The sequence below is a fragment of the Grampus griseus genome, assembly GCF_964374135.1.
Source record: "Grampus griseus genome assembly, chromosome: 13".
Lineage (NCBI taxonomy): Eukaryota > Metazoa > Chordata > Mammalia > Artiodactyla > Delphinidae > Grampus > Grampus griseus.
The window spans coordinates 20,207,025-20,230,265 of record NC_139007.1 but is presented as its reverse complement, the minus strand read 5'-3'; the positions used below and the strand labels follow the sequence as shown (position 1 = coordinate 20,230,265).

Sequence of the window (23,241 nt, the reverse complement as noted above, 5' to 3'; positions counted from 1 at the left end):
CCGTAATCAAGACAGTATGGTACTGGCACGAAAACAGAAATAGAGATCAATGGAACAGGATAGAAAGCCCAGAGATAAACCCATGCACATAGTGTCACCTTGTCTTTGATAAAGGAGGCAAGAATATACAACGGAGAAAAGACACCCTCTTCAATAAGTGGTGCTGGGAAAACTGGACAGGTACATGTAAAAGAATGAAATTAGAACACTCCCTAACACCATACACAAAAATAAACTCAAAATGGATTAAAGACCTAAATGTAAGGCCAGACACCATCAAACTCTTAGAGGAAAACATAGGCAGAACACTGTATGACATAAATCATAGCAAGATCCTTTTTGACCCACCTCCTAGAGAAATGGAAATAAAAACAAAAATAAACAAATGGGACCTAATGAAACTTAAATGCTTTTGCACAGCAAAGGAAACCATAAACAAGATGAAAAGACAGCCCTCAAAATAGGAGAAAATATTTGCAAATGAAGCAACTGACAAAGGATTAATCTCCAAAACATACAAGCAGCTCATGCAGCTCAATATCAAAAAAACAAACAACCCAATCCAAAAATGGGCAGTAGACCTAAATAGACATTTCTCCAAAGAAGATATACAGATTGCCAACAAATACATGAAATGCTCAACATCATTAATCATTAGAGAAATGCAAATCAATACTACAATGAGATATCATCTCACACTGGTCAGAATGGACATCATCAAAAAATCTACAAACAATAAATGCTGGAGAGGGTGTGTAGAAAAGGGAACCCTCTTGCACTGTTGGTGGGAATGTAAATTGATACAGCCACTATGGAAAACAGTATGGAGGTTCCTTAAAAAACTAAAAATAGAAGTACCATATGACCCAGCATTCCCACTACTCGGTATATACCCTGAGAAAACCATAATTCAAAAAGAGTCATGTACCAAAATGTTCATTGCAGCTCTATTTACAATAGCCAGGACATGGAAGCAACCTAAGTGTCCATCAACAGATGAATGGATAAAGAAGATGTGGCACATATATACAATGGAATATTACTCAGCCATAAAAAGGAACGAAACTGAGCTATTTGTAGTGAGGTGGATGGACCTAGAATCTGTCATACAGAGTGAAGTAAGTCAGAAAGAGCACAACAAATATCATATGCTAACACATATATATGGAATCAAAAACAAAAAAAGAAAATGGTCAGAAGAACCTAGGGGCTAGGCAGGAATAAAGATGCAGACCTACTAGAGAATGGGCTTGAGGATACGGAGAGGGGAAAGGGTAAGCTGGAACAAAGTGAGAGAGTGGCATGGACATATATACACTACCAAACGTAAAATAGTTAGCTAGTGGGAAGCAGCCGCATAGCACAGGGAGATCAGCTTGGTGCTTTGTGACCACCTAGAGGGGTGGCATAGGGAGGGTGGAAGAGAGGGAGATGCCGGAGGGAGGAGATGTGGGGACATGTGTCTGTGTGTGGGTAATTCACTTTGTTACAGAGCAGAGGCTGGAACACCATTGTGGAGCAATTATACTCTAATAATGATGTTAAAATAAATAAATTAATTAATTAATTAAAAAAATAAGTGTTAACATGGTGTAAATTGCACCCAGAATTACATTAAATAATTTATGCCAAGTAAACATGAGAGAGAAAAAAAAAAAAAGAACACTACTTAACACCATACACAAAAATAAACTCCAAATGGATTAAAGACTTAAATGTAATACCAAACACTATAAAACTTTTAGAGGAAAACATAGGAAAACACTCTTTGACATAAATCTCAGGAAGATCTTTTTTGACCCACCTTCTAGAGCAACAGAAATAAAAACAAAAATAAACAAATGGGACTTAATTAAACTTAAAAGCTTTTGCACAGCAAAGGAAACCATAAACAAGACCAAAAGACAACCCTCAGAATGGGAGAAAGTATTTGCAAATGAAACAATAGTCAAAGGATTAATCTCCAAAATATACAAACTGCTCATGGAGCTCAATATCAAAAATACAAATAATCCAGTTAAAAAATGGGTGGAAAACCTACACAGACATTTCACCAAGGAAGACATACAGATGGCCAAGAGGCACATGAAAAGCTGCTCAACATCACTAATTATTAGAGAAATGCAAATCAGAACTACAATGAGATATCACCTCACGCCGGTCAGAATGGCCATTATCAAAAAATCTAGAAACAAGAAATGCTGGAGAGGGTGTGGAGAAAAGGGAACCATCTTGCATTGTTGGTGGGAATGTAAATTGATACAACCATTATGGAAAACAGTATGGAGGTTCCTTAAAAAACTACAAATAGAACTACCATACAACCCAGCAATCCCACTACTGGGCATATACCCTGAGAAAACCATAATTCAAAAAGAGTCATGTACCAAAATGTTCATTGCAGCTCTATTTACAATAGCCAGGACATGGAAACAACCTAAGTGTCCATCATTGGATGAATGGATAAAGAAGATGTGTCACATATATACAATGGAATATTACTCAGCCATAAAAAGAAACGAAATTGAGTTATTTGTAGTGAGGTGGATGGACCTAGAGTCTGTCATACAGAGTGAAGTAAGTTCGAAAGAGAAAAACAAATACTGTATGCTAACACATATATATGGAATCTAAAAAAAAAAAAAAAAGGTACTGATGAGTCTATTTGCAGGGCAGGAATCAAGAGGTAGACATAGAGAATGGACTTGATGACATGGGGTGGGAGGGCGAAGCTGGGGCAAATGAGAGTAGCACTGACATATATACACTAATGAATGTAAAATAGTTGGCTGGTGGGAAGCAGCCGCATAGCACAGGGAGATCAGCTGGGTGCTTTGCGATGACCTAGAGGGGTGGGATAGGGAGGGTGGGAGGGAGGCTCAAGAGGGAGGGGATATGGGGACATGTGTATGCATATGGCTGATTTGCCTTGTTGTGCAACAGAAACAAGTATAGTATTGTGAAGCAATTATACTCCAATAAAGATCTATTAAAAAAATAGTAAAAAAAAAAATTTTGTGTAGCATATTTGAAGGTTGCTAAGAGAGTAGATCCTAATAGTCCTCATCTGAAGAAAAAAATTCAATAAATAATTCAATAATTATTTAAATAATATTAAATTATTAAATAATATTTAATCATTAAATATTAAATAATATCTAATCATTAGATGATGTGGTGAGCATTTTTATTAAGCACATGCCCTTCAATATTCCCTCTATTTTTTCCTCAATGACCTTTCATCATCCAGCACACAAGCAAGATAATTACTGTTTTAATATAAAGATTTGAGTCTGTTCAACTTGAGAATGTCAATTCTGTATTTACTCCACCAAGCTTCTAGTTTTCAAAATAAACAAATGACTGGCTTGTAGTCAGAAACTACTTACATCTAACTGACCTGCCTATGAGACACCTGCTTTTTAAAGGCAGTGTTTCTTACTTCAATTCATTTTGGCATTACATGAATAGTTTCTGAAACCCTAGTGGAAATATATCCTTCAGAGGAGAGGTCCAGTATTTCACTCCAGATTCCACTGAGAATATTAAATTTTTTTTTTCAGCTGAACAAAGTATCTTTTATTTGTGACATACAAGTACAACCAACGAGGGAATTCCTGGCAATCCAGTGGTTAGGACTCCATGCTCTCACTGCTGAGAGCTCGGGTTCAATCCCTGGTCAGGGAACTAACTAAAATCCCACAAGCCACACGGGGCAGCCAAAACAAACAAACAAACAAAGAAAAAACAAAACAAAAAACCCCCCAGGAAAACAAAAAACCCCAAAAACCAAATACAGGATTTCTCTAGTGGCGCAGTGGTTAAGAATCTGCCTACCAATGCAGAGGACACGGGTTCAAGGCCTGGTCCGGGAAGATCCCACATGCCACAGAGCAACTAAGCCCATGTGCCACAACTGCTGAGCCTGTGCTATACAGCCCGTGCTCCGCAACAATAGAAGCCACCGCAATGAGACGGCTGCGCACTGCATCGAAGAGTAGCCCCTGCTCACTGCAACTAGAGAAAGCCCACGAGCAGCAACGAAGACCCAATGCAGCCAAAAATAAATAAATAAATAGATGAAAACAAACAAAAAACAAATACAACCAATGCAAAAAGAGGTCATTTTCCCCCTTTTCTTCCAGTGATAACAAGTTGCTAAAGAAAAATATATATATATCAAGAAGGAGTTTATATTCAAAGTTTCCTCTAAAAAAAACAAACCAGGAAGGGTTAAAAAAAGAACCATAAACATGTCATACACACATCTGACATCAACGAAAATAACCTGAAATACGGTAGATACAGCTAAAAAAAAAATCTCAAAATTAATATTTTAACATTCCCCAAAGAAACAAACAAAAAATCCTGGTACAAAAGGCCTGCTATGTTTCTCAAAACCAAGACATTGGGGAAATGGAGAAAGATTGATAGTTGAGAACTGAATGGGCTCAAAACCAACAACAGGGTGACCTGCAGGTCTCAGGCAGCCCCTCCCCCGACAGCAGCCCTTGGAGGCAGCTGGACCAGCAGGGCCCAGCACAAAGCACCCATCTACCAGCGGGCTCGCTGCCAGGTACCCAGGGAGCAGAAAGAGAGAACATACACTGAACTCACCTTATGTGGGATTTACGCTGGGTTCCCTTTCGGACACCTTTAGTGGGAGGCATCAGAAATCCATGATCTCTAAAAAAAAAAAAAAAAGTTTACTTTAATAAACTTGTTTTGGTTTTTAATGGAAAAAAAGAAAAGAAATCCATGATCTAATACAGTAAATATTTATCATCCTGTGTCCTTTGAGAGACAGCAGGGATCAGAGGAAAATCTTTTCCTAAATATGCTTCTGTCGCCCCATGATTCTTGGAATGAGCCCTCCCATCCCCTCCCAGTCATTAAAATTCTTACCCTTGGGTAAAATCCCCTGGGAGCCAGCAGGGTAGGGGCAAAGGTGGGCTTATTCCTGTGTAAAGCTGCAAGGCCACGTCCACTGCTGGCTGGTCAAGAGCAACGCACAGTGCAGGGCTGGGCCGGGGGAAGGAGGCCGTGTGTACAGGGCCCCCCTGCACAGGCGGGAACGGGGGTGGGTGTGGAGGAGGCGAGGCGGGGGGCGGAGCGGGGGAGAAGCAGGAACAGCTCCCGGGAGATCTGCCAGCAGGGGCGGCCCGAGAGAGGGCAGAGGGTGGGACGTGAGCAGACAGCGGTCAGAAGGACGGACAGGCCTCCTCGTGAGCAACCTCACGAAGGCAGAACCTTTGGGACACTCCCTAAAGCAGAGCTCAAGGTTGTCCAAGGGAAGGCATTACGTGCTTCTGCCTGGACAAGGATTTGGTCATTTTCTTCCCTGGAAGGGGAACAAGGGAAGAGATCGCCCTAGAGATCAGGGCGAGTTTAAACTCTCTCTATCCCACGAAAGGAGAGGAAGACCTTCTCCTGGCTCCCAGCTGCTGCCACAGGTGATACCGTAAAGAAAAGCAGCTGTTTGGCCACTGAGAGGCGTTCCTGCTGCAGCCTGCGCTGCCAGGCAGGGCAGTGGCACTGGTGGCTCTGTGTGGTAGCGAGGGGCCAGGCTGGGGAGTGCGGGCAGAGGGGCCCGCTGCTGGCTGGGGGCTCTCTAAGCAGGCGGGGGGATGGGCGGGGCGGTGGGGAGGGATACCCACCTTCAGAGAGCTATTAGCGCCAAGACAGGAGAGGAAACAGCACTAAATATGCCAGGAAAGAGGGGCCATTTTGGGGGAAGACGAGGGTCTCCCTGATGTTATTCTCCCCTTGAGAGTAAGAACTTGGGTATCTGGGGTGGCGTGAGAGGCAGAAGCAGAAAGAGTGGTGAGAGGTGACGGAGAAGAGCAGGCAGAGCCTCCGGCTGTTTTCTATGAAAGAAAAACTCGAGTCACTGCCATGAGATCAAGAGATTAAGGTCAGGATGTAGCCAAGTCCAAAAGCCCGGAGAAGCCATAGTCCCCGTGGTAGGCCCCATTCACACCTGTTCCTGGTCCTCTCAGCCCCTCACTGGCAGCAATGGAGTGAGGGAGACAGCCTTCCTCCCTGAGTCATCTGGTCCCCTGGCACAGCTCTGCTCTAACTGTGGATCCATAAAAGCACAGCCATAAGGAGCTCTCTCGCTTCTTTGTGTCGCGGCACCAAAGACCTTCCCAAGGTCTCCATCCGAGCATCCCATCCATGAAACGGGAGGCTTTCCGAAGCCTCTCTCTACGCCTAAAAGCCCAAATCTACACCGAGTCCATTCCTCTTTGGGAAGCAGCCAGACCCTGACCCGGGGTCCAGAACTTTCAGAAAGGCGGGTATAAACACTCCATTGTCCAAATGTGAGCGTGTGCTGGTGGTGGTAGCGCCGGCGGGCTTCTCAGGCATTCCGCTGGAGGAAAATCGAGGAACCCTACGCGGAAGGGTTCTCACTCTCGCGAGAGCCGAGAGCCGAGTGAGCGGGCAGCCACTATGAGAGCATGCGCCTTGTGCCCAGGCATCCGCCGGCTCTTCCCACAGCATCCTGTCCGCTCTGCTCCGTCCTGGCCTCCTGCTCTTCTAGGAGAGAGCGGGAGGGGCAGCGTGGCCCTCTCCTCCCCAAGGTTCTGTGCTCTCAGGGTGCGGCCTGGCACGGGGAGGGCTGAGGAGGCCACAGCTCTGAGGGCACCTGGAAAGCGGCATGAGGCCAGGGAGAGGACAGGCCTGAGAGAAGTGTTCTGGCTTGGGAGTGCAGGGACAGCAGCCACCAGAGTGCCCGCCCGCGTGGGAGTGCTGGCTGTCCCCAGACTTCGTCCTCCGGCTCGGGACCCCATTGGAGCAGCATCCGGACACGCTTGGGGGAGAGTCGTCGATTTCACATTGCAGCGCTTCTCTGAAGAACCTGTAGGCGCCACGATTGTGCTTACATACAGCTAACATAACTTCCTCTGTGTGCTGCTGGCCGTGATCTGCTGGATTGTATGAGGAGCTTGCCCAGGCCTTTCTGCCGCACCTTGCTCTCCATCTGGACTTCGTAGTGGTACAGGACTTCGTCCCTGCACACCACGTCAAACCGGAAGAGAGGAAGGGCGACATGGACCGAACTGTTTTTCCCAAGCGATGAGAGGTAATCCATCATTTCCTTGTGTTTCTCTCGGTCCTTCCAGCCCCAGTCGCGTCGCTCATACATGGTTTGCATGTTGGTCAGGTTGAAGGCCCAAACAGTGACTGGCTCCAGGCCAGACACTCACTTACATTCAATGAAGACATTTAACCCATTCCCATCATATTTCTTGAACGCTGGGAAAGCCTCTAAAGGGTCTCCAAGCCTAGTCTCTTAAAGCTCTTTTGTCTTTTAATTCCCCCAAATGCAACAAGCATAAAAACGGCAGGAAGGAAAACTTAGAAATAACACCATCTGAAGATTTTACTCTGAAAATGTTAAAAGGATCCTCCCCCAGCCTGTTTGTTTGCAATGAGTCTCCACTGTAGTTGTCAGTGTTTTTAACATCCAAGAATCTTATTGTTTTTTTTTTTATTTTAACCGTCTTTTTTTGGTTTTAACCAGTTTTTAAATTGAAGTATAATTTATCAGTTGTCACGTTTTTGCCTCCTCACTGATTGATGAGAAAAATAATTCAGTACGAGTTTTGGTATGGAGGTGGATTTCAGTCTGGAAATTTATTGGGAAGTCTATCCAAATGTCCTAAAGTTAAGCAAGAATAGTCATTAAATATGCAAAAATAAAAATATCATGTGGTAGGAATCAGAAAAAAATAGATGCCATAATAATTATAGCTATAATAGCATTAAAACAATGATTTTTATCAGTGACATAAACCAACGGTTTATTTTGGATGGGCTACAACTTAGTTTTATGGTTCTCCCTTGTTCAATTTTGGAATCTCTAGTACAAAAACTACAGATATCTGGGGGCTTTGATCCATGATGAAACCAAATAACTGTCCAATTTCTGTTGAGATGGATTGAAATTTGAATACTATTTTTGTGGCTATAGTATGCCACCTGCTTGGTGTATTAAAAAAAAAAAGAGAAAAACTCTTGTTCTGCTTGAAAGCTTTCATTGTTTCACTACATTTCAAGTAACTTTGCGAGTAAAAGATGCTGGACTTTGGTGCTTGTATTTCAACCATTAGGAATACATTGCAGAGATAGGACAGCTGAATATTAGTAAAACCCAGCTGGTGAAAATTATTGCACTCCCATTCTCCCATTTATGAGACAATTTCTTAAATCTCTGAATTGGTTTCCAGACTGCAATCCCATAATCCCATTGTGTTTAGGAAAAAATGAAAGATCTAGCAGTGGCCAATTTAAAAAAGGGATCATTGGAGTTGAAGGCAAGGGGTGAGGAAAATGGTAGGCTATTATTTGAAATCTCATGGTGTGTCAGTTAGCTCTTACTGAATAACAAATCACCCCAAAACTTAGTGGTTTAAGACAACAGCCATTTATTTGATTCTTGTTTCTTTGCATCGGGAGTTGGAATGCACAGGGTGATTCTTCTGGTTTAGGCTGGCTCTCACTTACTGGCAGATAAAAGACTGCAGTTAGCTGTTGGTCAGCTCTGCTTTCGGGGGTGGGGGTAGCTCTTGGCTTGGGTGGCAAGGCTGACTGGACCACATGCCTTTAGTCATCGATAGGTTTGTTTGGGCTTCTTCATATGGTGGTGGTGGTGGTGGTGGTGTTGGTGGTGGTGGTGGTGGTGGTGGTCTGAGGGGAAGCCCCAAAGCACAAGTGTTTTTCAGTCCTTGCATCATGTTTGCTAGCATCCTGTTGGTTAAACATGCCTTATGGCCAAGTTCAGAGTCAAGTTTGAGGGCGCTCAAACTTCCATGACAAAGAGGGTATGAATACAAAGAGATGAAGCATGTGTGGCCATTTTTCCAACCTACTGCATATGGTTTATTGAGTAAGATAAACCATTGAATTACGTGGGGAATCCTGACTGTATAATTTTGGCACAACTCAAAATCTGTCATGTAAAAAAATGTTTTGGAGATTTGGTCAAAGACAGGTTATGTTCAGCTAAAATTAATACTTTGTCCAAAAACTTTTGGGAACGTCGTTTGGCTGATCAGACATCATGAAATTCAGTCCGAAGGGGTTATGAGCTCTCTCTGCTCAGAATCACTGTAGTCTGTATTAGAAAATGCTGAGAATTGCTGCTTGGGTTCTAGAATGGCTATTTTAGATAATTCAGTGCAACCCATCCTATCCTTTTGTGTGTAGAATTTTATTAAAAGTATGTATTTTTAGCTTATATGCTTAACGTGTGTATAATTATAGCACAGATGAGTTTTAGTGAAGCAGTAGTCGTAAAGGCAAGTTAGAATACAATATTGTAGTTCTCAAGAGTTGAGAATTATTGATTCAGAGAGCTGAAAGAGGCATTTTTCCATCACTGCCTAATATTAGAGTGAGGCCAGAGTGTGACCCCTATCACTCACTTTTGGAAAGGGGCAGAAACTGCTCCTAGGTGATAGGATTCATCTAAAAAATAAAATACAATCATATTCCCCACCCCATCTATTCTAGCCCACTCTACCCAAAACTTTGCTTTAGTATTTCAGGAAGTTCAAGAGGTTTGAATTTATTTGGTTTTAAGAAAAGAAACTGATTTAGTTCTTATCATCTAAATAATTAGCACCAATGTACATAAACTAAAGTTAAACTGTTTTCCAGTTAGTATGTCAAATAAGAGCTTTCTTTTCTGCATTAAAACTTCCCTAAGTGACTCTCTTTGACTACTGCCCAGTGACTCTTTCCATCTCTTTTAAGGAATTTGTCAATTTTCAACCCTCTTTTTATGTTTCTTTCTTGCTGTCACATACCTGTTGCTCCAGAATTGGTTTGTGATGTCAAGCATGAATAGAATGCTAGATGCAGCACAGCCTCAGTAATTAGCATTACTTCAGAGGAGTGATTTGAAGCAGTGAAAGGTTTGAATTCAAGCTACTCTGAAGAAAAAAAAATTTATCGAATGATGTTTCCACACTCTGTTGAGCTCTTTGGATGTTTAAAAAAACAGTGAAAGTCAGCGGTACCTGACTTGAAGGAATTGGCACTCCATTTCAAAACCTGCTTATGAAAAAAAAAAAGAGACTAGGAAGGAAAACTGTACTGCATAGCTACAGTGGGTGGAATGGATCTTGAAATTCAGAGATGAGCAACTCCATAAAAATTACTAGGAAAATTAGTCTTTCTTCAAGGAAGCAGGACTTGAGTGAAACTTATAGGAAGTGGAAATTCTCAAAATGAAAGTGAGGAATTGAGACTCTAAATCATAGCTGTTGGAGCCCTAAGGTTGGGAAGCATCTCTGTTTCCTAGATTCTGCTTTTAGAATTCATTCCAAGATCCTGAAGCGCTAAGGACAGAAGGGGCAAGCCAGCCCTGCAAGCCAGGGTCAAACTAGCATGGGATGTCCAAGGGCCAGAAGAAGAAGAGGTTATACTAGGGAATAATTGGAGCCAGTGCTGGGTACATAAATAGAGCTGGATTAAGGAGGGCCTTGATTATCCAAATGAGGATCTTGAGTGTGATTTGTATACAGTAGAGACTCAGAATTGTTTGAAAAGAAATATATATATTTAATGTTAAATATATATTTAGTATTAGAGCACTGAACTTACAGTTATTTGACTGAAGATGGGCAAGGAGTACCTGAAGGGGGAGCCCACAAACTGCTTTTACGACCAGATAACGGTAATTAGTAACCAGCTCATTATTTATATACCAATGGCAGCAGTTGAAATTTTTTCTCTATTGGTTCCCCAATTCTGCAATCTTGTTAACAGTTGCAATTGCCTCAGTAATATTTTTTGCATATATGGTACCACTGGAAGCTTCAGATTCCCCAGTTCAAACAACGCCAACTTCAAATTAGTGGTATCTAACTCAATAAACCATTACTTATGTTGAATGGTTATCTTAGAACTCTGAAGAGCTAGACAATAGAAATTATGCATTTTGATCTCAGGCTGTCTTAACATTAATCAGTGTGCTGTTATTACCAAAAAGGTAGTGTTATAGACAGAATTGTGTTTTCCTCTTCCCCAAATTCATATGTTGAAGCCCTAACCCTTAAAGTGACTGTATTTTGGAGGGCTTTTTGGGAGATAATTAAAGTTAAAAGAGGTCACAGGGGTGGGGCCATGATCCGGTAGGATCGATGTCTTTATAAGAAGAGAAAGAGACACCTAAGAACTCTCTCTGTGTGAGCAGAGAGGAAAGCCATTGAGGACATGGTGAGAAGGGGGCCATCTACAGGTTGGGGAGAGAGATCTCACCAGAAACTGAATTTTCCAATGCCTGGTCTTGGACCTCTAGCCTCCAGAACTGTGGGAAAATAAATTTCTGTTGTTTAAGCCACCCAGTCTTTGGTGCTTTGTTATGGCACCCTGAGCAGACTAATACAGACAGTCACCCTGAAAATGAAGGACATTAGGCATGTGTGCTGGGGCTTACAGCTGCTTAATATGCCTTCTTGTCCATAACCGATTTCTAGGCATAGGAAGCATCTAGGGTTGCAGGTTTCCATTAGAATTACTTTAAAGAATGTGAGGTTCCAGATCTTGACTTTGTCATCCTCGTGTACATACAGCTCTCAAGTGTCAGGGGATCATTTCTTGACAAAACCTTAGCAAGGGCTATTGTAAATTTTGATCATGGGTGAGAAATTCATGAGAAAATTTCTCTGAGGAAGACTGCACTTTTGTGCAGATGAGAGTAGTTATGTTTCCTAAAACAGAGTATTGATTCACAGGTTCTAATTTAAGTTGGTGAGTGACTGATCTCTTGACAATGCAGGACTGACACATCTATTTGTGTAGTGAGTAGATTGCCATTTGGCTGATGGGCGTTATTTGATACTATGCCAACAAGCCCTTTCTCCTGAACAGACCTGCGTTGCAATTTGCATTTTGTATAATAGTTGGTTTCTAGGGAGAATCAATATGATTTTGAAAGGTGATTCTCACCTACGTTTCCTAGCAGTCTTTCAGGTTTTCCATTCCCTTAAAAATCAATTTGTGCGATTCTAAGGTTAAAGCTTTCTGTCAGAAACTATTTGTGCCACAGGAGGCATAGTAATAATATTGCCTCCCTCCCTCCCTTTCAAAATGCTACCTGTTTTAATCTCTTGGTAATACAAAAAAATCTATTAATTCAAGCAGAACCTATTAAGATGTCTTGTTTTCAGTGTTTTAAAAAATGTTGTTTTAGGGGCTTCCCTGGTGGTTCAATGGTTAAGAATCCGCCTGCCAGTGCAGGGGACACGGGTTCGAGCCCTGGTCTGGGAAGATCCCACATGCCACGGAGCAACTAAGCCCATGTGCCACAACTACTGAGCCTTTGTGCCACAACTACTGAAGCCCATGTGCCTAGAGCCCGTGCTTTGCAACAAGAGAAGCCACTGCAATGAGAAGCCCGTGCACCACAACGAAGAGTAGCCCCCGCTCACCGCGACTAGAGAAAGCTTGCGTGCAGCAACGAAGACCCAACACAGCCAAAAATAAATAAATAAAAAATGTTGTTTTAGTAGGATACTTACTGTAGTTTCAAGATCAGTTCTGGTCATTTGGAACTGAAGCAATTCTGCCTTACCCGGTGTGATTGCAGCCCGGAATTGGTGTTCTCTGTCATAACCAGATTATGCCTAAATGCTGGTTCTTTACCTCATGGCTCATTTTATGGACTTTTCAGACAGCCTTCCTGCTCCCTGGCCGAGAGGCTTCAACATTTCCTGAAGTTGGCTATGTGTGCCTTGGCTGACCCCTTTCAGCCTCTTTCTGCATGGCTCACCCCATCTCTCCAGCCATCCCCTGAGACAGGGTCCCTCAGAGGTCACTCAAGCCTATCTTCTGCTGTGCCCACTCTAGCCCTTAGGAAACATGTCCCCTCCACCCACTGTGGGTGCAAGCGCAGCTTTCTTCATCCCAGCCTTCTCTTCTTGCCCTGCAGTCCAAAGGCATTCCAGCCAGCTTCTCTCTGTAAGATCTTCCAGATAAGAGCAGGCCCCAGTGTCTGCACTCTCCATCCGCAGAGGACATGGGTTAAACTCTTTCCCAGGTGCCAGGCAGACTAACACACACCTGCCTCTCAGCAAACATCCCCCTGGGGCGCCCTCCTCTGAGGTCCACCCTTCATCCTCCATTCTGTCTGAGTAGTTCTCTGGAAGCTCTGTCCTTTGGCTGAGGGTGGGAGTGGGGACTCCTCTAACAGGTTGGGGTGGGAATATAACACTGACAGTTCTGTTCAAAGACCTCACCAATAACCTCAAGTAATTTCTTAGTTTCCTTTCCAATATCCTGGCGATTGGTGAGGTGTAAAGGATTATAGTTTTCAGCTTTTTGGATGCTTCTTAGCCAGTCCTGAATGTGTATTTGGCACTTCTCTTTAGAATGTAGGGACATATGACACCTATTCATTTCAGCTGAGATTAGGAAAAGTCCCATTTAACATTCTATTATAAGAAGAATGATTGGAATTGAGAAGCGGAGGGAATCAACATAAGACTGATCACGATGAAATCTAAATATAAGCCATCAGCAACTTATAATCAAGGTAGAAAAGCAGGACAGAAAAATATGTTTTATAATTGTGAGCATTGCAATGCATGATACTAGGGACAACTAAGAACAGATAATAAATACACCATATGTTACCTAGGCCCCTATTTTGAGAGCTTTTTATAGGACATGTACATGAAGTGCCAAACTACAGGGAACATATTAAAGAGTACAGCTTAGCAAAGCATTCACATCCATCAAGCAGCATTTGATTCTTAGGTTTATTGTGTCACATCTAAGATAATGAGATTGTTAATTGAGTTTACCTTTAAATATGTATATATATAAGTGAGTGAAGGAAGTGCACCAAAATTTTGTAAATAACAGTGAAAATTTGATAGAACCGTTAGCAGTTATTCTTTTTATGCTCTTAAAATAATTTTTTATTTTAGAGTAGCTTTAGATTCACAGAAGAGTTGCAAAGATAATACAGTTAGTTCCCATGTATTCCATACCAAACTTACAGGATTATAGTGAGAATTAAGCATGAGAAGTGCCTGGAACATGGCTAGAACTCAATAAATGTTTTAACTACTATTATTATAAGTGGTAGTAGTAATATTCTGGCAACATGATATAGATGAGGAGGTAGATGAACCTGTGATTCGTCTGAGACCGACACAGTAGTTTAGAGTAACTGAGATAATGGTCAACATGAACTGTGGAGATGTTCCCAAGGTTGATAAGACTCCTTGGGTAGAGTCAGACAACAGTTGGAACCTTGGCCTCTGTGGGCAGATAGGAAGGGCTCAGTCTATGGGCAGAGCATCAGAGCTGGGGATCCTCAATCACACATGGGCATGAGATCTTGCTCCCTGTGGCTTATTAAGCATCCATCCATGTTATGGGCTAAATTGTGTCCCACCTCCAAGATTCATATATATATATATTTTTTGAGGTGCGTGGGCCTCTCACTCTTGTGGCCTCTCCCGTCGCGGAGCACAGGCTCCGGACACGCAGGCTCAGTGGCCATGGCTCATGGGCCCAGCTGCTCCGCGGCATGTGGGATCTTCCCGGACCGGGACACGAACCCGTGTCCCCTGCATTGGCAGGCGGACTCTCAACCACTGCACCACCAGGGAAGCCCCAAGATTCATATTTTTAAAAAAATTTTTTATTGGAGTATAGTTGATTTACAATGTTGTGTTAGTTTCAGGTGTACAGCAAGGTGAATCAGTTATACATATACATATATCCACTCTTTTTTAGACTCTCTTCCCGTGTAGGCATTACAGAGGATTGAGTAGAGTTCTCTGTGCTATACAGTACATTCCTAATATTCATATGTTGAAGCCCTAACTCCCAGTACCCCAGAATGTGACTGTATTTGGTGATAGGGCCTTTGAAGAGAAGATTAACTTAAAATGAGGCAATTGGGATGGGCCCTAGTTCAATTTGACTTTGTCCTCACAAGAAGAGGAAATTTGAACACACACAGGGACACCAGGGGAAAGACCATGTGAGGACACAGCAATAAGGTGTCCATCTGCAAGCCAAGGTGGGGGGCCGCAGGAGAAAGCAAGTCTGCTGACACCTTGATCTTGGACGTCCAGCCTCCAGAATTGTGAGAAGATAAATTTCTGTAGTTTAAGCCACCCAGTCTTTGGCACTTTGTTACGGCAGCCCTGGAAACAAATACAGACATTGAGCTGGGATAGGGGGACAGTACAATAAGGTTGACAGGTAAGAACCAGAGAAGAGGCTGGGCTAGGAGTTAAGGTGCACAGGGGCAAGAAGAGCTGGGAGCATAGGCAGCAAAGATGACCCAGGGAGCAGCACGGCCCCGCTTAGGATATGCAACAGGACTGGGGAGGGGTCAAAAATAGTTATTTAGGAGGTAGAAGTAGAGCCCGGTACGCCTCTATGTGGGAAATGTATTGATAGATTCACCTCTGAGGGACTGGAGAAGGAAGGCAGAGACCCCATAGATGATGAGGTGCTGAAGGTAGGAGTGGATCATCAGTGATTTAACTGCTTATGGCATAATTTGGTTTATTATTAGGGGTTGTGATTTTTTCTTTGGGTCAAAGTATGATTTTATGCTGTGTGGAGTGTGCATGTTTGTGTGTAAAACTGTATATTTAAGGAATATATTTTAGTTAAGTTTACTGCAGTCTTAAGGCTATCTGAGTAGATAGGGCATTCACTCATATTTTTCCGTTGCCTGCACTTCTTTTTTTTTTTTTTTTAACGTCTTTATTGGAGTATAATTGCTTTACACTGGTGTGTTAGTTTCTGCTTTATAACAAAGTGAATCAGCTATACATATACATATATCCCCATATCTCTTCTCTCTTCTGTCTCCCTCCCTTCCACCCTCCCTATCCCACCCCTCTAGGTGGTCACAAAGCACCAAGCTGATCTCCCTGTGCTATGCGGCTGCTTCCCACTAGCTATCTATTTTACATTTGGTAGTGTATATATGTCCATGCCACTCTCTCACTTTGTCCCAGCTTACCCTTCCCCGCCCCGTGTCCTCAAGTCCATTCTCTAGTAGGTCTGCGTCTTTTTTCCCGTCTTGCCCCTAGGTTCTTCATGAGCTTTTTTTTTTTTTTTTTTGGATTCCATATATATGTGTTAGCATAAGGTATTTGTTTTGCTCTTTCTGACTTACTTCACTCTGTATGGCAGACTCTAGGTCCATCCACTTCACTACAAATAACTCAATTTCGTTTCTTTTTATGGCTGAGTAATGTTCCATTGTATATATGTGCCACATCTTCTTTATCCATTCACCTGTTGATGGACACTTAGGTTGCTTCCATGTCCTGGCTATTGTAAATAGAGCTGCAATGAACATTTTGGTACATGACTCTTTTTGAATTATGGTTTTCTCAGGGTACACACCCAGTAGGGGGATTGCTGGGTTGTATGGTAGTTCTATTTGTAGTTTTTTAAGGAACCTCCATACTGTTCTCCATAGTGGCTGTATCAGTTTACATTTCCACCAACAGTGCAAGAGGATTCCCTTTTCTCCACACTCTCTCCAGCATTTATTGTTTGTAGATTTTTTGATGATGTCCATTCTGACCAGTGTGAGATGATATCTCATTGTAGTATTGATTTGCATTTCTCTAATGATTAATGATGTTGAGCATTCTTTCATGTGTTTGTTGGCAATCTGTATATCTTCTTTGGAGAAATGTCTGTTCAGGTCTACTGCCCATTTTTGGATTGGGTTGTTTGTTTTTTTGATATTGAGCTGCATGAGCTGCTTGTATGTTTTGGAGATTAATCCTTTGTCAGTTGCTTCATTTGCAAATATTTTCTCCTATTTTGAGGGCTGTCTTTTCGTCTTGTTTATGGTTTCCTTTGCTGTGCAAAAGCTTTTAAGTTTCATTAGGTCCCATTTGTTTATTTTTATTTCCATTTCTCTAGGAGGTGGGTCAAAAAGGATCTTGCGATTTGTGTCATAGAGTGTTCTGCCTATGTTTTCCTCTAAGAGTTTGATAGTGTCTGGCCTTACATTTAGGTCTTTAACCCATTTTGAGTTTATTTTTGTGTATGGTGTTAGGGAGTGTTCTAATTTCATTCTTTTACATGTAGCTGTCCAGTTTTCCAAGCACTACTTATTGAAGAGGCTGTCTTTTCTCCATTATATATCCTTGCCTCCTTTATCAAAGATAAGGTGATCATATGTGCGTGGGTTTATCTCTGTGCTTTCTATCCTGTTCCATTGATCTATCTTTCTGTTTTTGTGCCAGTACCATACTGTCTTGATTACTGTAGCTTTGTAGTATAGTCTGAAGTCAGGGAGCCTGATTCCTCCAGCTGCATTTTTCTTTCTCAAGATTGCTTTGGCTATTCGGGGTCTTTTGTGTTTCCATACAAATTGTGCAATTTTTTGTTGTAGTTCTGTGAAAAATGCCATTGGTAGTTTGATAGGGATTGCATGGAATCTGTAGATTGCTTTGGGTAGTAGTCATTTTCACAATATTGATTCTTCCAATTCAAGAACATGGTATATCTCTCCATCTATTTGTATCATCTTTAATTTCTTTCATCAGTGTCTTATAATTTTCTGCTTACAGGTCTTTTGTCTCCTAAAGATGCTACCAGAAAACTACTAGATCTAATCAATGAATTTGGTAAAGTAGCAGGATACAAAATTAATGCGCAGAAAACTCTTGCTTTCCTATACACTAATGATGAAAAATCTGAAAGTGAAATTAAGAAAACATTCCCATTTACCATTGCAACAAAAAGAATAAAATACCTAGGAATAAACCTACCTAAGGAGACAAAAGACCTGCCTGCACTTCTAAACATGGCATCTCTCAACAGTTAACAACTGAATTTTAACAATTCTGTTGTTCTGTGTCAAATTCAGTAATAAATTGTTCAATAGAACATCCTTATAGACAATGGCAGAATAGAAAAATTTTACGCTGAGAACAAAATTGACAGCCCAATTATATTTTGAGGCTTAAATGTTAGGTGAAACTAGTTGATGTCATAATTGTTTAACATTCCAAAAATTTACTCCAGTAATGATTTGTTTTGGGTTTATTTCATTACCTGTTTTTTTGATATATTCTTGTAATTTGTATATTCCCTTGTTCCTTTATTTACTTGTTTATCCCCAAAGTTAACTTTTCTGATATTCTGGCATATCATGAAGTTGATTAGTAGAACACACAGAAATAATTCGTATTGAACATTGGATAATAACATTATGGCCAGTAGAGGGCATCAAGTAATGGTCACAAGTACAGGTTTTGAAGAGATAGAAATATTGGTGTTCTAACTGCAGGACAATTTCAGCAAAGCATATGTACAGAAATAATTCCATGATATAAATGTGTTTAAAGCACCATGGTTACATTACCCAGTGATCATTTTGTGTCTTGGTCACTATAGACATGCCTTAGGTATACATTTTGAAAATAAGAGTAGCTCTTATGTTGAAATGGAAATTGTTGAATTTTGACATTCTTTGGCAAAATATAAAGGGTTAAATATTTTAAAAAATGGTATGATTTCTAACTTTCGAAATATGTATATACAGCCTCCTAGCATCTCTGTCTCCTCATCTCAAATGTGGAAGATTGAGGAAATGCTCTCCAAGGTCTTTTCTAGTTACACAGTACCATAATGTGACAATGAGTCTCTTCATCTGGGATTACCACCGCGAAGAGAATTTAGAGGCGTCCTGTCTATCAGCCACTGGAGGGCTCCCTCGATCAAACCGGAACTTGGATTGAATGTGCCATGCAGTTTCCGGAGTTTGCATGACTGATTTCTTAGCGTTATTTATTGAAATAGAACCCTTATTTGCATTGCATTATCTTACACAGTTTTAGAGATTTTTCTAATTTCACTTCCTACCCACTCCAATCTCTTTCTTTCTCTGGCTTTGTAGTTTATCAAGGCACCTTTTTGAGTTTTATGTCATTTAAGTCTAACAACAACCTGGGGAGTAAATATATATATGTGTGTATATATATATATATATATATTTTAATGGATGAAGAAACTGAGGCTCTGAGAGACTAAGCAACTTTTCCCGATGTCGTGCAATAATTTTGGAGTGGGAATTTAAATCTAGGTTGTTACTCCACATTCTCTTTTCGGTCCACCAGAGTAAGTCTTGACTCAGTTCCCGGTATGTTACTTGAGAGGAGTAATTTACTAAGCTGTAACTATTCATGGATATATTTTCAAGAATCATAAGCCTTTAGAGGTGGGAGGAATTAGCTGTTCTAATTCCCCATTAACGAAAACACTTAGGGCTTTTTCCATCTCTCCAGCTTTTATTTCATCTCATCTCCTGTGTTGGTCTCACTGGCTCAGGCTCCTTCAAATAGCAGAGCATATGGTCACCGGGTTCCTCTTTTTACAGTCCCCAGGGACCATGCATGAGTCCCAGGGAAGGACTTTGGCCAGGCCTTGGTCACGTGCCTGCTTCTCTCTGGGGGTGGTATTACAGTGCTTGCTGTAGTTGAAAGCCTCCCTGGAGCCACAGGAAGTGGGTTCCAGGGGAAATTCTCCATGCTATTGAGGGAACTGTTTCCAGAAGAAAAGAGAAGGAAAATGGTTTCTGAGCACGGGCTGCTGGCCCAGGGTGGGTGCCTCAGGGAAGGTCTGTGGGCAGCCCCGGAACAACAGGAGGACCTGGGTGTCTGATGGTTACCAAAGGAGTAAGGAACACAGAAAACAAACTTCACTTATCTAACTCCTTTCCTGGGGCCAGCCAATGAATGTAACCAAGAGCAAGCATAGGAAAGACCCAAAGAGTCTAGGAGTGTTAAGGGTAGAACTGCAGAAATATCCCATCAGATACTTTTTGGCTACCAATGTAACACAACCAAGCAAAACGAAGATTCTTGGCTTTTCCTGACAGTGTAGGGCCAGTCCTCTCAGTGAGGAGGGTTGATATGCCCCCACATCTGGGGCTTACTCCCTGTATTGAGGCTTTTACAGGACACACAGGGCTGGGAATCACAGCTTCCTGGAGGGTACCAAACTCACAGAACATGGTCTGGTGGTGTGCAGGGAGCCACGTGAGCCGTTTCTCAGAATGATGACTTAGGCGCACATTTAAATCTCTTCTGTTAATGGTGGTGTCAGTTTTGGAACTTAAGCACATTTTCTAGATTAAAATGCAAAGTAAAAAGCATTTCCTTGGGAAATCATCTTTTCTTAACGTCTCCTTATGGCCTGCTTTATGTTTTTGTGTCCTGCTGTTGGACTCTGGGTTTGCAATGTCCAATGCAGGCAGGTAGGAGAGAGGCTGACTAAATTAACAGGAGCAACTTTCTGCCTTTTCCCATTTGCTTTCCATTTCTCTTGTCCTTTTCACTTCCTTGAAAAAGACAAAGTGCCTGGACTTCCCCAGCCATCCAGTGGTTAACACTCTGCGTTTCCAATGCGGGGGGGCGTGGGTTCGATCCCTGGTCAGGGAACTAAGATCCCACATGTTGCACGGCCAAAAACAAAACAAAAAGAACAAACAAACAAGAAAAGACAAAGGGCCCAATGGTTTACATGGTCTCAGGATCCAGGTTAGTTAAATTCTTCATGCTCAGGTACTCTCTTTAATGTTGCCTGAGGAGGATCTTTAAGATCTACCGATTTTATTAGGACAACAAAAGGATTAGTTGAAAAGTTATGAACCCATGAGGTAAAGTGCATCTATTGATAGAACAGTTAACTCAAGCATAACTACACACAGAAAAATTATTTTGAAAATACTATTGTAACAATTTGGGGCCATCTAATCCCTCTACACTGTGCTGTGGGCAAAAAGCAAAAACCAAACAAACAAAAAAGACAGAGAGAGCCTGAGAGATGAGGTGAGTGCTCTGTCCTGGCCCTTGTTCTCTAAACTTTCATGGCACTAGTTCCACATCTGCTTGAGGTCCCAAGTGTGCACACTCATCTCCACTGTCTTTCTATTCCAGCTTGCTCGAGGATGAGCTCAGACTTTCTGCTTCAGTGTCATCAGAGTTCTGCAAGTATGCTTGTACTGTGCTTGTTATTTCTTTTTTATGTCACTACTTGCTGTTGCTCGAAGTATGAAATGCAGGAGATCTCATCCTCCTGCCAGTTTCTCTTCAAATGGTTTTGGTTGAGAATGTTCTGGATTGAGTTACATTATTCTGTATCATGCAGAGGGTGGTCCCTAGACCAGCGACATCTAGCAATGCACAATCTCAGGACTCACTCCAGAACTACCAAGTCAGAAATATGAGAAAAACGTCCTTTTACTGCATTTTAACACACGGTATTGAAAATGCTACTCAAAGTCTCTCTTCCATTATGCTTAAATTTCAGTTAAGGAAGGAATCTGTATTGTCTAGCTCACTGCTGAATATCTAGGACCTAGCATAATTCTTGGCAGATAGTAGGTTCTCAGTAAATGTTTGCAGAATGATAAATGAATGGATATCTGCAGAGTAATGGTTGTTTGCTTAACCTAGTTGTTAAGTAACCAGTGTGTTTAGAAGGGCTCAATTGAGGAGTAATGCTAACAGTGCAGACAAATGAGGTGTGTAATTAGCACCTCTGATCCTATTGTTATTTCCCAGAAGAGATTTTCTGCCCAGTTGACTGTGATTAAGCGAAGGTAGACAACCTCCAAAGTGTGAAAAGGATTGGCCCATTTGGCAAAGAAGGTGACCCTTGTTCTCTCCTACTACTGTATCCTCAAATTGTGAGATTGATGATCTGCCCCTTGGCAGTCTGAAACTTTGCTCTCTTTTGATTGAAAAAGGTCATATTCCAGTTAAATCTACTGATTTGTATCTCTTCCAATTTTATCTCTGAAATTGAAAATCTTCCCACCCTCTCTTCCCCCTCACTTTCTTTTTTTCTTTGGTACAGACTCCCCCTTACCACTCTCCGGCTATTCCAGCACCTGTCTACCTAGTCTTCATTCTTCCAATCCCTTTCATTCAAAGATGCTTTGCAAACTGCAGGTCTGGTCATGTTCTCCTTTGGTTAAAATCCTCAGGCATTTTTCTGCTGCTGGCAGGATGAGATCCAGTGTGCTCAGAGAGGGATTTGAGGCCCTTCATGGACCTGGCTGCCCGGCCAGCCTCTTCTCCTGTCACTCTCCTTCCTAACCCACACTCTGGCCACCACACACCACATGTCATTCCCCAAACACCATCTGCATCTCTGCATCTCCATGCTTTTGTTCATGCTGCGTCTCTGAATAAATTGTCAGCCTAGTGAGCTCATATCATGTTCTGGTTCAAATCTGGAGGGAAGGCTCCCCTCCCCTATCTCCCACAGAACTGTTTATTTCTTTTTTCTGCTCACATACCACACTGTACATGTATCTATTATGCAACGCATCACACTCTGTTGTAATCACTTATTTGTTTACTTCACTTCCTCTTCCAATATATCATATTTTCCTTAATGGCTGGACTGTGCCTTGTTCACAACACAATGTGATGCAAAGCTTGACACAGAGATGTTAATAAAAGTTAGTTGATTGAATAAACTTAATCTTCAAATTATTATTATTATTTTTTGCGGTACGCGGGCCTCTCACTGTTGTGGCCTCTCCTGTTGCGGAGCACAGGCTCCGGACGTGCAGGCTCAGCGGCCATGGCTCACGGGCCCCGCCGCTCCGCGGCATGTGGGATCCTCCCGGACCGGGGCACGATACTGCGTCTCTTGCATCGGCAGGCAGACCCTCACCACTGCGCCACCAGGGAAGCCCAAATTATTTTTTTTTAGTAGACTAAATCCCTACCCACCCTTGCTGGACTTTAGTAATTTCTCCTGGTTATTTTCATTAAGAAAGGGCTCATCTCACTGGAAATATGCCCATTTGCTGGAGTATATTCTGACTTTCAACATTTTTTAAGTTGAAAGAAGGTGATTCTATTCCTCTAGGATGGTTGTGACTGTTAAGCCTGGCTGAGTACATAGTGGTTGTTAATATCATAACTCTGCTCCCCAAAGCCCTCAAAACACTTGGAGAAGATACAAGTGGAATCAGTGAAGCCTGGTGCACAAACCCTTTAAAGATGCCTGTTAGTACTTGTCATGGACTGAATATTGCATCTCCCCAAAATTCATATATCAAAACCCTTTCCCGCACAATGCAGTGGTATTGGGAGGTGGGGCTTTTGGGAGGTAATTTGGATTAGATGAAAATCGGAGGGTGGATGGATCACACACGAATGGGATTAGCGCCATTATGAGAGTCATGAGAGAGCTTGCTTCCTGTCT

The 23,241-nt window shown here is 42.0% G+C and overlaps 1 pseudogene across 1 annotated transcript; it reads right to left on the bottom strand.

The window, feature by feature from the left end:
* Positions 1-6,540: 6,540 nt before the first annotated feature.
* Positions 6,541-12,662, bottom strand: LOC309831844 (N-alpha-acetyltransferase 40-like; annotated as a pseudogene). The gene is made up of 2 exons: positions 12,658-12,662; positions 6,541-7,289 (listed from the first exon to the last, which is right to left on the bottom strand). The product of its transcript is annotated as an N-alpha-acetyltransferase 40-like (transcript).
* Between the last annotated feature and the right edge of the window lie 10,579 nt (positions 12,663-23,241).